We start from the raw sequence: 13,898 nt of genomic DNA on the forward strand, positions 1-13,898 counted from the left end.
GTCTCGAACCCACAGACTCAGGCAATCCACTCACCTTCAGCCTCCCAAAGGCGCAGGATTACAGGCTGAGCCACCGAGCCCGGATTTTTTTTTTTTTTTTTTTGAGTTGGAGTCTCACTCTGTCACCGAGGCTGTAGTGTAGTGGCATGCTGCAGTGGCCGTCAGCCTCGACCTGCTGGGCTCAGGTAATCCTTTTGCCTCAGCCTTCCAAGTAGCTGGAACTACAGGCACAGGCCACTGCAGCTGGCTAAGTTTTTGATTTATTGTAGAGATGAGGTCTCACCAAGTTGTCCAGGCTGGTCTCGAACCCGTGAGCTCAGGCAGTCTTCTCACCTCGGCCTCCCAAAGTGCTGGGATTATAGGTGTGAGCCACTGTACCCAGTAATCCAATAGAATTTACAGTGAGGGAAATGTCCTCTACCTGCACTCTCCAGTACAGTGGTCACTTAGTCACTTGTGGCTATTAAATTCAAATGAGTTAAAATAAATTTAAATAAATTAGAAGTGCAAGTATTTGCACTAGCTAGATTTTCAAATTTTCAGGAGTCACATGTTGCTAGTGGCTGTCACTGAACTGGTCAGTGCAGGTAGAGAGCATTTCCATTCTCTTAGAAAGTTCTACGAACAGCGCTGGTCTAGAGGTGCGGGGCTGGGTACCTCAGGGAGTGAAATTGGTCTGGATGGACCATTGTTCAGTGGCTGCTGGAAAAGACTTTGTTGAACCCATGTCCCCTTCTCTGCAGCCTCGTTATTACTTGCCTGGACTATTGCAGTACCTTCTCCTTGGTCTCTAATATGTCATCAGTCTTTCGCTTTCCAGTGCTTCTGTTACCAGAGTGACCTCTTTCACTCTCTCTTCTTTTTTTTTTTTGGAGTTGGGGTCTTGCTCTGTCACTCAGGTTGAAGTGTAGTGGCATGTTCATGACTCACCACAGCGTCAAATTTCTGGGCTCAAGCCCTCCCACCTCAGTCTCCCCAGTAGCTAGGACTACAGGTATATGCCACCACACCGGACTAATTTTTTGATTTTTTTTTTGTAGAGATGAGGTCTTGCTATGTTATCCAGACTGGTCTCTAACTTGTGGGCTCAAGCCATTCTCTTACGTTGGCTTCCCAAAGTGTTGGGATTACAGGCGTGAGCCACCATGCGTGGCCTCAGAATGACCTTTCCCAGGCATATGTGCCCCAAGCTGAAGGCTTCCCAGCATCCAGGGGACAAAATCCAAACCCCAGCATAGCAGATGAGGCCCTGTGTGACTAGTCCGTTCTTTCTGAAATAGCTTCACCTGTGCCTCCCTCCCCGTCCCCACTCCTGGCTGTCCACCTTCTCATCCAAGGCTATCGGGCTAACTGCTGATGCCAGAACCTGCCATGCCTTTCACACCTACCTTTACACATGCTGTGCCTTCTGCAGAGAATGCCCCTGCCACCTTCTTTCCTCATGGGCTCTGCCTGCTTGTTTAGCCTTGAGTCCAGCCCCATTGTCTCTTGGGCAGTGAAGCCTTCCCAGCCTCCTCCCAGTGCAGGTGGTCAGATTTCTCCCATAGTGCACTATGATAGTGTGCTGCTGTTCTTTGCAGTGATCTTCCTACCTGTCCAGGAGCCCTCGGGGGGCTGGGCTGTGTCTGTGTCATCTCTGGTCCCCAGGGCCTGTACATGGCAGGTGCCCACTAAGTGCTTGTGTTGGTGTGAACCTCTGCATGCCTAGGGAAGGCTTGGAGGGGCTGGAGCTCTGGAGAACAGTTGTGGGTGGGCCAGTATGCCTCTTTGCCTGGCTCTGGGCAGGGGCTTCCATTGCCTGCAGAATGACTGCAGGAAGACCCCTGAAGTGCCACTACTGGATGACACAGAAGGTCTTGGGTAGAGTCCCAAAGTGCAGACCACAGGACCAAGTGATGAGTCAGAAGGGATGAGGAGAAAGGGGACTTAGAGGGGCTGCTGCGGCTTGGGAGACTGAGGGCAGAAACTGGGGAGAAGGATTAGGATGGGCTGTTGGGAAGGGGTGGTGTTGGGGATATTTGATGGGCAAGATCAAAGCTGGAACTGAGGTGACAGCTGTGTGCTGGGGGACATCTGCACGGTGAGAGATAACGTGTAAAGATATAGCTGACTTGGGGACAGCTGGCAATGAGGGGACAGATGGTGTTGGGGGAACAACTGAGGGTTGGGGGACAAGTGGGGTAGGGAGAACAGGGGGATGTGGGACAGCTGAGGACAAGAGGTGACAACTGGGAGCTATCAGAAGCCTATCTGGGCAGGACAGGTGGGTCTCAGCTGAGGAAGTGGCAAGTGCATTGCTTAGAATGTGTGCCCTTATGTGAGTACGTGGGTATATATATGGACCCTTGTGGTTGTGCGTGTGTGTCAATGCGTGTTTGTCCATAGCGTGTGGTAGCTAAGAGCAGGGACTTAGAGCCCAGACCATCTGTGTGCTACTTCTGAGTTGTGTGACACTTGGGCAAGTTACCTCTCTGGACCTTAAATGTTCTCATTTGTATATTGGAGATACTGATAGAACACACTTCATGGGTTATATTTGATATTTATGTGTATGTAAGTCCTGCACATGGTAAGCACTGTGCAAGTGTTAACTGTTGTTAGGCGTGTACGTGTATGTGTGTAGGCATCCTGTGGGCTCAGAAAAAGTTGTTCTTGGCTTTTGATGCAACCCAGGTCTGGGAGGGACTAAAGGTGGTGGGAATGGGGGTGGGGGTGGGGGAATGTCTGACTAGGTTGGCTGAGTCTGGCTCTCCTTTCACATCCTTCCTCTTGTTCATCCTTCTTTCTGCTCACCCTGTGCCAGGGCTTAATCCAGTAGGTCTCTCTCTATGTCTCTCCTCTCTCCTGCCCCCCACTGCCCTGCCCTGGGCCAGGGGCCAGGGGATGTGCTTTAATTGTCCAACAGCTTTATCAGCAGAATCTGAATTCATTGTTTGCCTGCCAGCACACTGGGGCCCTGGTCAGATATAAATACCTGGACAATGTGTTCAGCTCTAGACTGCTTGTCCTGTGGGTGGCAGTGGCTTCATCCTCTGCCCTTGGAGAGTCACTGGGGTGGAAGATGTTGGAGGGTGGGGGACGAGGCAGATGAGGCCTCAGCCCCCATCCCATGGGCTGAGCTGGCCCAGCTTGGCAGAGTGGTAGGCACAGGGCTTTCCAGGGCCCTGGGCTTCTTTCCCTTGCATTATATCCCAGGGAGGCATCGCAACCCTTCCTGCAATGCTTTTGCAGTGTGTACACTACTGCACTGCATGGCGGCTCTGGACAGCTCTGTGTGTGTGCTCTCTGGGGTTCCTGGACCCAGTACCCTAGCACTGTACTGCCTGTCAGTCCTGCACTGCACTGAGTTCTGCATTGCATCATGCGTGTGGGCTCTCCTAAGAGAGATCAAGCGCTGTCTCACTGGACTGTGCCTCCATCCTGTCACTGCTCTGCCATGTGTGTCTTCACAGCTCCCTTGTGTGCTGTATCACCCCACTGGAGGTTGGTGTTGCCTTGGGAAGATGGATTCTGGGTCTCTGGGCAGAGCCCCTTACACTGCACCACTGCCTGAGACGAATACACGTCTTTCTACGGCCACACTGCTTGTGTGCTTCATAGAGCATTTATGGTCTACACTGTAGCACCTCACTGGGCAATCTACACGGGGCATGTAGACTCTCTCATGGTTTGGGCATAGCTCCTGTCTTGCAGCACTGGGCTGTGCCAACAGATGGCATGCTATCACAGTGTTGCATCTCTGCATCACACAGCCTCACTGTGCTGCCCTGCATGATTGCACGAGCGTCTGCACTGCATGAAGCTGGTAGGTTTCCCTGAGTTTCTGGGCACCACCTCTCTGTGTTCTATGGTTGCATTGTGCCACATAGGGTACTTTGCCTCACATAGCACTTCTGTCCCACTGCTTCACTGTGCCGCACTGGATACTCGCCTTTTAGCCCAGCTCTCACATTACCCCACTGCCGTGGTCACTGTCCCTACTGCCCCCATGGCCTTTCACTGTGTTACCACTGAACTGTCTGTTGGCTGGTGTCCTTTTCCAGGTTTCTGTTGGCAACCCTGGGTGAGTGCTATCTTTGCATCCTGTCCTTACTGCAGTGTACCTCTGCCCACGTTGCACACAGCTCAGGGAGTCTGTGCCTACACCGTAGCTCAGGACCACATTGTTGGGCTTTGGACTGGCTTGGGTTTTGCAGGCAGCACCACTGCACAATGGTTTGTGCACTGCACCACAGTCCTACCTTGACCCTGCAGTGTACCTGTTCACTGTACCCAAGTTCTGGAGTCCTGCCAGGGACTCAACCTTGCAGTGTAGCTGTTTGCTGTTGGGTTCTGTGTACTCTTCTCAATCAGGACCCAGAGCCCTTGCTTTGAATTCACTGTTCCACATGGCATCTTCCCTGTACTCTGCTTTCATGCCTCTTTCTCCCCGTGCCACGATTCTGCACCTTCTCTGCTGCTTGGAACTGTACTGAGTGTGTGTGTTGGACTAGGCAGCCACGCCCAGCAGTTTCTCCTGCACTGCATCCTTCCCTGTGTTTCCATACTGTTCTGCTTGCCTACACGGGACACACCCTTCCCATGAGAATGCACAGAGCTCCTATGATGGTGCCAGGCCCTGTGCCAGTGTCTGGAGGAGGAGAACTAGTAAGGCTTGAACTCACCACCTGGCATTCCTCCATACACCTGTTGTGGAGTGCTGAGTGCCAGCCCAGTGTACCACTTAAATGCTCTGCAGTGGTGCAATATGCCTTGTACAGCTCTGGGGCGTGCCCACCATGGATGTGACACCCTCACGCAGCATCATGGCCCTGACCAGTTCTGCCATGCCATGCTGGATGTCTGTAGTGGGCTCCATGCACACCATGTGCCCTGCTCCCCTGCGTGATATAACTGTATTCTACATCTGCCCGGTTTGAAGCTGTTATACCACACCCCAACACACTGCCTCAAAGCTGGTACTGAGGGACCACACGGACCTCGTTGCATGTATCTTTATGTAGCAAACATCTTCATACTGCATGGTTTGTATGCATCCCATGCCCTTCTACTCAGCACTGTCTTTTTTTTTTTTGAGTTGGAGTCTCACCCTGTCACCTAGGCTGGAGTGCAGTAGCACGTTCATGGCCCCTGCAGCCTCAACCTGCTGGGCTCAGGCGATCCTTCCGCCTCAGCCTTCCAAGTAGCTGGACCCACAGACATGCGCCACCACACCTAGCTGATTTTTTGATTTATTGTAGAGACAAGGTCTCACCATGTTGCTCAGGCTGGTCTGGAACTCCTAAGCTCAGGCAGTCCTCTCGCCTCGGTCTCCCAAAGTGCTGGGATTATAGGCTTGAGCTACTGCACCTGGCCTTTGTGTCTTTTTTTGAGTTGGGTTCTCGCTCTGTTGCCTGGGCTGGAGTGCAGTAGCACAGTCATAGCTCACTGCAGCCTCACCTTCCTGTGCTCAGGCCATCTTTCCATCTCAGCCTCCTAAGTAGCTGGGACTATGGGAGCGCACGACCATGCCTGGCTAATTTAAAAAAACTTTTTTTCTAGTGATGAGGTCTTGCTATGTTGTCTAGGCTGGTCTTGAACTCCTGGGCTCAAGCAATCCTCTCGCCTCGGCCTCCCAAAGTGTTGGGATTACAGGTGTGAACCACATGCCCAGCCATGCACCCTGTCTTTTGCTGACCCAGGGCATCTGCACTGCAGGGAATCTGTGAACTCTTCCCACTGTACTCTGCACCCCACGGCCCTCCACTTGGCCCTTCTCCTGTGTCTGGCATCCAGCCCTGGCCAATGCCTTCCCCTCATACTGCCAGTGTGGCATCCCTGCTGCTAACTCTGGGATTTGTGGTGCATATTGATCTGGGAGATAGAGAGTGGGTCTGGCATAAGATCCCTTTTACAGTTGGCTTCCATCTACCCTCAGTGGGGATGGCAGGATATTGGCATTGCTGGACTCTGTGTTGGCTCCTGTGGGTGGTGCCAGCTCAGCTTTTTCTCCCTGTGGCCCAGCTCTGGGTGATCTTTCTCTTTGCAGCCATGCTGACCCCTGGGTGATTAGAAGATGGGCACATTGCTGCCAGCCCTGCCCCTAATTAACTGCTCATCAGTTAGTGAGGGCTCTTTGGGCAGCTCTGGGAGCCCCAGCCTAGGTCTAGGTGTGTTGACTGGGGGCGAGGAGGGTGATGAGGTGGACTGGGTCAGGCCTAGGCAGGAGTCACAGTCCTACAGCTGGGTGTGGTTGATCAGGGTCAGACTAGCTAGGATTATGTGGTCAATAAGTTCAGCCACTGTTGACCATGCACAGGGCTTGGGGATGGGGTTCAAAGGCATGAAAGACAGTCTCTGACCTCAGGCAGAGAGGGGATGGGGTTAGATAGGCCTGAGGTGGCACTGTAGTTGGGATGGAGAATCCGGGATGGGGCTGGGTTGAGCAAGAATGTCTAGGGGTGAGGCTGCTATTGGTTTTGGAATTGGGTTGGGCTGCCTAGAAGAGGGGTGCAGCTTTGGATGATGGAATAGATTAGTGTTGTTGTTGCAGTTGCATTTGGGTTCCCCAGGCCAGAGATGGGACTGGGCTGGGTAAGAACCTGGCCCCCAAATTTGCAATCTACTGTGAGAAGTTTTGTTTCTCTGGCCCGCCCTTGGGGACTAACTGTTCTATCAACAACCAAAGGGCACACAAAAAACTCATTGCAAACAAGCTCTGTTTACCTGGGGTCTTCAGGAAACACTGAGGGCAGCTGTAGCTACAGTGGGCAGGGAGCACTGTTCCTTGTCTGGTGTGAGAAAGTCTGGTGCACAGTGCCTGTGGTGTGTGCATGCACATATATATGCACAACTGCCACTACCCCACCACACATAGCCACTTCCTCCTTAGCACATGCTTACTGCTGAATATGCCCTTGTGCCTTTGCTCATAGATGCTCACAACTTCACAGCATCTGCCTGGGAGACCCCTGCTTTCAGACTCCCATACTCACCCTTGTGAACCTCTTCCTGACATTATCTCTCTGCTCTCAGATTTTTCTTGCTCACATACACACTCATACAAGTGCAATTTGCAATCACAATTGCAGAGGTGGGAGCAACCTTAGAGATTCCATTCTCATTTTCTAGGTGAGTAGACAAGAGTTCAGAGAAGGCACGTCACATGCATAGGGACTTAGAGTCTCAGCAGGAATAAGATCCAGGTCTCTTGCCTCTCAGTTGAGTACTCAAAACTTGGTACCAGGCTGTCCTGTCACTCTCACAGCCATTTACACACAGACACACACACACACACACACACACACACACACACACACACACACACACACACGGAGGTGGAGACCCTCACACTAGGGGGAAGCCTCTCCCACACTCTGCCAGAGGCTGCTGTGTCCCTTACATCACCCCATTGGAGCCCAGCGGATGTGGCCACACCATCCCCCTGCCTTCCCAAATTGTGGCTGACGGTTGCTCAGGCAACCGCCCGCCAGATTGGGGAGATTAGCTGAGGAATGTTGCGGGGCTAGTTTGAGCTGAGGCTGGGGGAGCTTATGGGGGGTCCTTGGTTGATTCAACCCACCATCTCAGGGAGGCCCCTGCAGAGGTGAGGTACCCAAGGAGAGGCCTGATCTCCCTGTTCCCAGCCTGAGACTGTGTCCTCAAGGTTTGAACTAGGCCAGGGAAAGGGTGTGTATGTGTGTGTGTGTGTGTGTGTGTGTGTGTGTGTGTGAGAACATATGAGTGTAGGTCTGTGTGTGTGTGCATCTTTCTTAGTGTGAGTGGAGGATGTGCTGTGCTGTTTGCATCCAGGATGGGGACTTGAGGCCCCTTTCCTCACCAGTTTCTGACATCTGACTCTGGACCCCTTGGTGACTTGGTCCCAGCTCCCTCCAAATCCTGCCCTACTCCTGGCTTATAGGACACATCACACATCCCATCTGAATCCAGGCATTTTCCTGCTCAAACACCTATTGTGGCTCTCCTATTCCAAATGAGGCCGAACTACTCACCTTGGTATTTAAGGCCCTCTGTGATCTGACGTCAACTTCCCCTTCCTCCAGTGTCATCTCCCATGTCTTCAGCCAGTCTGGGCTTCTCTCTGTGCTCTGGACAAACTGTGTTTACTAACTTCATTTGGTCCTGCTGGGCCCTTGCCTCAAATGTCCTTCCACCCGTCTCTATGGGCCTGATGATACCTATACTACCAAGCTCTGCTCATATGCATCCTCCTCCAGGAAGCCGCTCTCCTTCACGTACCCCCCTGTCCTGACCACCCTCTTGTGGCCTTGATTCTTCTCTGCTTTGTCTCATTGCCTCACCCTCTCTCAGACTAGGAGGTCCCTGAGGGCAGGATTGAGTCTTAACTATTCTTGACCTCTAATAGTGCCAACATGGGACCTGCTGTCTACTGTCAGGGAACACGTGTTCTGTGAATGAAGCGGAATTCACACATATGGCCTGTGAAATATCAGAATCCAATTTAGTTTGTGTCTGGTCTCCTGGGATGAAGATGGGTGGTTTAAGTCTGAGCCTCTGCACATAGTAGCTTTGTAGCCTTGGGCAAGCAACTGTATCTCTCTGAGCCTGTTTCCATTTGTAAAATAGGAATCATAATAGTACCTACGTTCTGAGTTGCTATGAGGCTTCACTATCGCAGGTGGTTGCGGTGGTGCTGATGTGTATAGATGCATATCTGTGCCTATGTCTGTGTCAGTGGAGTCCAGAGGGATTCCCTGCTGCCATTCTTGCTCTGAACTCAAAGTCTGATTTAGTTCTTTTTTCCTCGGGCTAGTGGCCTCCAGCGTGAGTTAGGTTTCTAGCAGGAACTGGGACTCGGCTTAGAGGCTTGGGGCTCCCAGCTCTTGAGCTGTCCAGGCTGGAGGTGATGTGGGCTTTTTCAAGTGCTGGGGAGGGCTGACTGTTCCCAGAGATGTTACCCCCTAGGGGCTGTGGCTAGAACTGGGCCTGGCTCAGAGACACAGGCCTAGAGATGGACATGGATCATGGAGAGGGAGTCATTCTGGTTAAGGGGTCACTCTGGATAGAATCAGTCAGCCCAGGAAGCCACTCTGACTAGGGTCAGTTGTAGGGGTCATTTGATAAAGGTCAGCGGTCACCCTGACTGGGGTCAGCTTATCTGGGTCAGTCATTCAGTCAGTCAGTTGGTCATTCTGGCTGAAGTCAGATAGTCTGAGGGTCATCTATATGAAGCTGGGGCCACTCTGGACAGGACAATCAGCTGGGAGCCAGTCTGACTAATGTCAGTTTAATTGGGGATCACCAGCTTGGGTCAGTCAATCTGAGGGATCCTGTGACTGGAGTCTGTCAGTGTGGGGACTGCTCTGGCTGAGGTCAGATGGTCTGAGGGTCACCCTGACCAGGTCAGTCAATCTGGGAGTCCTGGCAGATCATGTGGCCTGGCTCAGAATAGATAGAGGAAGCCAAGGAGCTGGCACTCCCAGGCTTGCCTGAGGGCCGTGGGTGAGATACCCTGGGGCAGCTGCCTTGTTCCTTGTGAAAGAACAGGAAGGCCCTGAGCCCCAGTCAGGGCTCTGGATCCTGGGTTTTCCTTTCTGGCTATCCCCCTACCTCTGGGAGGCCTTGGCTAAGACCCTTTGGGCAGACCCAGCTCTAACTGAAGTCAGCTCTCCCCTTCCTCCAGGAAGTCTTCCCTGACCATCTCAACTGGTCATGTACTCTCTCTGTGCTGCACTGTGGGTCTTTCTAGAGGGAGAGCTGAGGCCCTCCCAGCACAGATGGGGTTAAAACCTACCTCACTCAGGCCATAGGGCATGATGATGCTGACCAGGCCTTTTCAAACAAAGAGGCAAAGGGTTTAGCTGGGGTCCTGCCCCAGCTCTGGAAAGTCTTGTTACTCCCTTCATTCACTTGGTGTCAACTTCACAGCCACATCCCATCGTTTCACACTCTGATGGGGTCCAGGGGAGGAAAGGGAGACCCCAGAGACGGTGAGCCCTTTGTGCCTGGCTCTGCCGGATGTCTCCATGTCACTTCAGGTGATCCCCATATCAGCTTGGAGAGGTCGCTGCTGCAGAGGAAGCGGCAGAGCCTTCTAAAAGTGAAACTGCCTAGCACCATGCCTGGCACTGGCCTCACTCTTCAGTTGCCCTCTGTTCCCCTCCCTCCTCTTCTGGAGATTGGGAAGCAGCTCAGGTTTGCTCCTTTTGGTATTGAAGGCATTTATTTATTTATGAGACAGGGTCTCCTTGTGTCACCCAGGCTGAAATGAAGTGATGCGATCATAGCTCACTGCAGCCTCCAACTCCTGGGCTCAAGTGGTCCTCCTGCCTCAGCCTCTTGAGTGGCCGGAACTATAGGTGTGTACCACCACACCCTGCTAATTTTTTTTTCTTCTCCTCCACTTCCTCCTTTTCTTCCTCCTCCTCCTTCTCCTTCATGGGGTCTCGCTATATGGCCCAGGCTGGTCTCGAATTCCTGGCCTCAAGCGATCCTCTTGCCTTGGCCTCCCAAAGTGCTGGGATTACAGATGGGAGCCACCATGCCCAGCCTGTTGAAGCTTTTTCTGATGGAGAGTATGGACTTTGGCATCTGATTGACATGCTTCTGTTTTTTATGTAGGCCCAAGTAGTACATATTAAGAGTTACTATTTTTTTGAGTGCTTACATATGCTAAGCATTGTGCTAAGTGAGCCACCACATTGAATCCTTAGCCATTCCCTGTGTGGATGGGAAACAGGCTCAGAATGAGAAGACCACCTGCCCACAGTCACAAGGACTGGCAAATTGAAGAGTCAAGATTTGATCCTAGGTCTGTCTGATACCAAAGCCCACTCAGTGATCTACCATGTAGTAGGAATCCCTCATCCTTCAGTCTCAGTCACCTCATCTGTCAAATGGGGAGAAGCTCCAGTGGCTGGCAGGCATCCAGGACTGGGCTTGGCATGATTGGCATTTGCTTCCTTGCTGCTAGCTGAGGCATTTTCCTGGGTCTCAGTGGCTTGGACAACTCCTGATGGGGCTGCAAACATGAAGGTTTGGGAGTGAGTGCAGGAGACCAGTTTGCAGTTTCTTTCTGAGCCAGTGGTGTCCTCGGGTTTATTAGGTGCCCAGCTCAGGACTGATGAGCCAGCTAAGATCTGTGAGCCTAATTACCAAGCACAGGACTCACATCTGTTTCAGGCCTCCCTTCCTCCCTCCTTTTCTCATTTAAACTGTTCATGTTGGTTGCAAATCATGAGAGTTTGCTTCTTCTAGTCATACATGACCACACATGTGCTTTTGCATGTCACATTCCTGTAGTAGAGACCTCAGTTGACAACACTGGCAATGACTGAATCCTCTTGGCACCTGTCTAGTAGGAAAGTAGTGGTACCTGACCCAGAATTGAGGTCTAAACAAGGCTCTGCACTTATACTGTTGGCTCAGAAAGAAACTGCAAACTGGTCTCCTGCACTCACTCCCAAACCTTCATATTTGCAGCCCCATCAGGAGTTGTCCAAGCCACTGAGACCCAGGAAAACGCTTCAGCTAGCAGCAAGGAAGCAAATGCCAATCATGCCAAGCCCAGTCCTGGATGCCTGCCAGCCACTGGAGCTTCTCCCCATTTGACAGATGAGGTGACTGAGACTCTGAAGGATGAGGGATTCCTACTGCATAGTAGATCACTGAGTGGGCTTTGGCATTGTGCTGGGCTTGCTGTAAGCATGAGATGATTGGTATGATCGTTGTTATTTTTTTATTTTTCTGAGTTGAAGTTTCACTCTGTCACCCAGGCTGGAGTGCAGTGGCACTCTCACAGCCACGGCAGCCTCAACCTGCTGGCCTCAGGCGATCCTTCCACTTCAGCCTTCCAAGTTGCTGGAACTGCAGGCGTGTGCCACCATGCCTGGATAATTTTTTGATTTATTGTAGAGATGAGGTCTCGCCAAGTTGCCCAGACTGGTCTCGAACCCCTGGCCTCAGACAGTCCTCTAGTCTCTGCCTCCCAAAGTGTTGGGATTACAAGTATGAGCCAACACACCCTGCTGATTGTTGTTATTTATTTATTTATTTTGAGTTGGAGTCTCACTCCTTCACCTAGGCTGGAGTGCAGTGTCACGCTCATGGCCACCCCAGCGTTGATCTGCTGGACTCTGGTGATCCTTCCGCCTCAGCCTGCTAAGTAGCCAGAACCATAGGCACACGCTACCATGCCTGGCTAATTTTTTTATTTATTATAGAAATGAGGTCTCGCCAAGTTGCCCAGACTACTCTTGAACCCGTGGGCTCAGGCAGTTCCTTCACCTTGGCCTCCCAAAGTGCTGAGATTACAGACTTGAGCCACAGCACCCAGCCGATTGTTGTTATTTTTAAGGAGACACCATTGGGCTGACTTAGGAGATTCATGATCCTGCTAGGCCCAGGGTCCGCTGTCCATCCTCTATGGGAAGAGAGAGGGCAGGAGATAGAACACTGAGCAGTTAGGAGAGCTTGGTTCAAACCCCACTTTTGTCACTAGCAAGCTGTGTTGCCCTAAGGAAGTCACTCAACCTTTTTTGGGCCTCAGTTTCCATATCTGTAAAATGGGAATAATTCTAATTCTGATCTCATGGGTTGTAATTTTCCAGCGATATAGCAATCATGATAACGAGTTTTTATTGAGGAGGGTCTTTTATGGGTGATTGATCAGTGGGGGGGATCCTGAGAATACTGCGGGAGTGGGCAGTGTAGGGATGTCTTGGTATTGAGAAGGGACAGTAAGGGAAGACCTTAGTGGAGAGAGGGAGCAGTGGGGAGAAGGGCCTGAAGCGGGAGGGAGGTAGTGTTGGCCTGGGTAGAAGGGGGGTGGGGGCTGCCCTCCAGGAGTCCGCCTGGTCAGCAGCCCTGCCCTGGCCTGACTAACCAGGCTCTGCCCTCACAGCTGGCTGCACCTTTGAGGAGGCGAGTGACCCAGCAGTGCCCTGTGAGTACAGCCAGGCCCAATATGATGACTTCCAGTGGGAACAAGTACGGATCCACCCTGGCACCCGGGCCCCTGCGGATCTGCCTCACGGTGAGCGTACTCTCTATCACCACTCTCCCTTCTCCTTCTGGAGGCAGTTCTACCCACCTGCTGTGTGACCTTGTGCACATTCTTAACCTCTCTGGGCCTCATCTGCATTTGCGTCTGTAATGACATATATGACACTGAGTGTGGCGCTCTCTGGGCACTGTCTAATTGTGCATGTCAGGTAGTTCCACTTGCAAAATGGGTGCAGGTTCAAGTAATCAAAGGCCCTTACAGCTAGAGGTTAAAACCCACTTCCCATTACTCCCCTTGCAGCTTGGCTTGGGATCTGTCCCACTCCCACCAGGACTTCCTGCCTTTGGGAGGCTCTCTTCAGAGGCCTTCTCCTGGAGAGCCTCTGATCCCGGTCTTTCCAAGACTTGAAGAAGCTGAAGGGCTGGATGTGTGTAAAACCTTCCTTCCTCTGCCTTCTTCTTTCTGGAAGTTCCAGATTATTCCCAACTTCTACCTTGCTCTGCCCCTATTTCAGGATGGGGCACTTTTGAGCACGGGACTGGGAGTCAGGAGACTAATTATGTGAATTCTACTACTGGCCTCCTGTTCTCATGATGGCTCCTAGAGCACTCATTCCAGAGTCATGAAGATATATCTGGGCTCAAATCCTGGCTTCATCATTTACTAGCAGTGTGACCTTGGACAAGTCACTTAACTTCTCTGAACCCCTACTGCCTTAACCGTAAAATGGGGAGAAGCCCTTCATGGTCAGGCACAGGTGGCCCCTCAGACTTCTGCTGCTTGCCCTGCCTCCCCGTATGTGCACTTCCTGGGGCATTTATCTCTGCCTCTGCAGGGCTCTCAGACCCTTGTTAGATGTCAGTATGAGTGGGTATCACAGCTTGATGTGTCTGAGAATGATCTGTAAATTTTCCCACCATGGCAGGGACCCTAT

General features: G+C 51.9%; 1 protein-coding gene across 1 annotated transcript in view; it reads left to right on the forward strand.

The window, feature by feature from the left end:
• The window catches only part of PTPRU (protein tyrosine phosphatase, receptor type U), an 88,271-nt gene that overhangs the window by 5,448 nt on the left and 68,925 nt on the right, over nt 1–13,898 (forward strand). Inside the window, exon 2 of the mRNA XM_021710282.1 lies at nt 12,863–12,994. The gene's annotated coding sequence lies outside the window, so the exon portion shown is untranslated. The remainder of the gene's footprint in view (nt 1–12,862; nt 12,995–13,898) is intronic.

The sequence above is a fragment of the Carlito syrichta genome, unplaced genomic scaffold (assembly GCF_000164805.1).
Source record: "Carlito syrichta isolate Samal-C Ts95f unplaced genomic scaffold, Tarsius_syrichta-2.0.1 Scaffold288366, whole genome shotgun sequence".
NCBI classification, from domain to species: domain Eukaryota; kingdom Metazoa; phylum Chordata; class Mammalia; order Primates; family Tarsiidae; genus Carlito; species Carlito syrichta.